This window comes from Calliphora vicina, chromosome X (genome assembly GCF_958450345.1).
Source record: "Calliphora vicina chromosome X, idCalVici1.1, whole genome shotgun sequence".
Taxonomy (NCBI): Eukaryota; Metazoa; Arthropoda; class Insecta; order Diptera; family Calliphoridae; genus Calliphora; species Calliphora vicina.
Genome location: NC_088785.1, coordinates 155,001 through 157,500, shown reverse-complemented (window position 1 = coordinate 157,500; position 2,500 = coordinate 155,001).

The following is a 2,500-nucleotide window of genomic DNA, read 5'->3' as shown; positions in this document are numbered from 1 at the left end:
TTTATTAAATTTTTTCATAATGATGTGGTGATGAGAGTCAACATTTTTTTTTTAAATATAGGGACAGTAGGAATCTCGTTAATCCATTCATATGCATCACTAATTCGATGATGAGGACTTTGTCTAACTTAAGACCTTAATATTTAATGCCGCCGTTCAACAGCGCTTACTGAAATTTCTTCACATTGACAACATTCAGAGCACTGGACAGAATCAAATTTTTGTCAGCATTAGAGTAAAACTACTTTGTATTTTTTCATTGTCGCTTAATAATGACATAGCGGAGCCATCATTTTTTTTTTTTGTAATAAATTTTAGAGTAAAACTACTTTGTATTTTTTCATTATCGCTTAATAATGATGAACTGAGCCATCATTTTTTTTTTTTTTGTAATAAATTTTAGAGTAAAACTACTTTGTATTTTTTCATTATCGCTTAATAATGATGAACTGAGCCATCATTTTTTTTTTTTGTAATAAATTTTTTCATCTCATCAACCACGCTTACTCGAATTTCTTCACATTGACATTCAGAGCACTTGGCAGAATGAAATTTTTCAAAACATTGTTAAGAAAAATATTTATTATTTAGTTAATTTCTTTTCACACATTCAATTTTCAAAATATTCTTATTTATTATTTGTATAATAAAGAATCTAGTGTTTAATCCATTCAATATCAAAACATCATGAGCTGCTTACTCGATTTTGTTAACATTAGAGTAAAACTAGTTAAACCATTCATATTCATAATCACTATTTGTATGACGAGGTATTTGGCTACCTTATGATCTTAATATTTGCTACAGCCGTTTAAAAAACAAATAATGGCTCAGTACCGCATTATTAAGCGACAATGAAAAAATTCAAAGTAGTTTTACTCTAAAATTTATTTATGGGCAGAATAAAATTTTTCAAAACATTGTTAAGAAAAATATTTATTATTTAGTTAATTTCTTTTCACACATTCAATTTTCAAAATATTCTTCTTTATTATTTGTATAATAAAGAATCTAGTGTTTAATCCATTCAATATCAAAACATCATGAGCTGCTTACTCGATTTTGTTAACATTAGAGTAAAACTAGTTAAACCATTCATATTCATCATCACTATTTGTATGATGACGAGGTATTTGGCTACCTTATGATCTTAATATTTAATACAGCCGTTTAAACGCGCTTACTCGAATTTCTTCACATTGACATTCAGAGCACTTGGCAGAATGAAATTTTTCAAAACATTGTTAAGAAAAATATTTATTATTTAGTTAATTTCTTTTCACACATTCAATTTTCAAAATATTCTTATTTATTATTTGTATAATAAAGAATCTAGTGTTTAATCCATTCAATATCAAAACATCATGAGCTGCTTACTCGATTTTGTTAACATTAGAGTAAAACTAGTTAAACCATTCATATTCATCATCACTATTTGTATGACGAGGTATTTGGCTACCTTATGATCTTAATATTTGCTACAGCCGTTTAAAAAACAAATAATGGCTCAGTACCTCATTATTAAGCGACAATGAAAAAATTCAAAGTAGTTTTACTCTAAAATTTATTTATGGGCAGAATAAAATTTTTCAAAACATTGTTAAGAAAAATATTTATTATTTAGTTAATTTCTTTTCACACATTCAATTTTCAAAATATTCTTCTTTATTATTTGTATAATAAAGAATCTAGTGTTTAATCCATTCAATATCAAAACATCATGAGCTGCTTACTCGATTTTGTTAACATTAGAGTAAAACTAGTTAAACCATTCATATTCATCATCACTATTTGTATGATGACGAGGTATTTGGCTACCTTATGATCTTAATATTTAATACAGCCGTTTAAACGCGCTTACTCGAATTTCTTCACATTGACATTCAGAGCACTTGGCAGAATGAAATTTTTCAAAACATTGTTAAGAAAAATATTTATTATTTAGTTAATTTCTTTTCACACATTCAATTTTCAAAATATTCTCATTTATTATTTGTATAATAAATAATCTAGTGTTTAATCCATTCAATATCAAAACATCATGAGCTGCTTACTCGATTTTGTTAAAATTAGAGTAAAACTAGTTAAACCATTCATATTCATCATCACTATTTGTATGACGAGGTATTTGGCTACCTCCTTATGATCTTAATATTTAATACAGCCGTTTAAACGCGCTTACTCGAATTTCTTCACATTGACATTCAGAGCACTTGGCAGAATGAAATTTTTCAAAACATTGTTAAGAAAAATATTTTTATTATTTAGTTAATTTCTTTTCACACATTCAATTTTCAAAATATTCTTATTTATTATTTGTATAATAAAGAATCTAGAGTTTAATCCATTCAATATCAAAACATCACGAGCAGCTTACTCGATTTTGTTAACATAGAGTAAAACTAGTTAATCCATTCATATTCATCACTATTTGTATGACGAGGTAGTATTTGGCTACCTCTCTCTTATGATCTTAATATTTAATACAGCCGTTTAAACG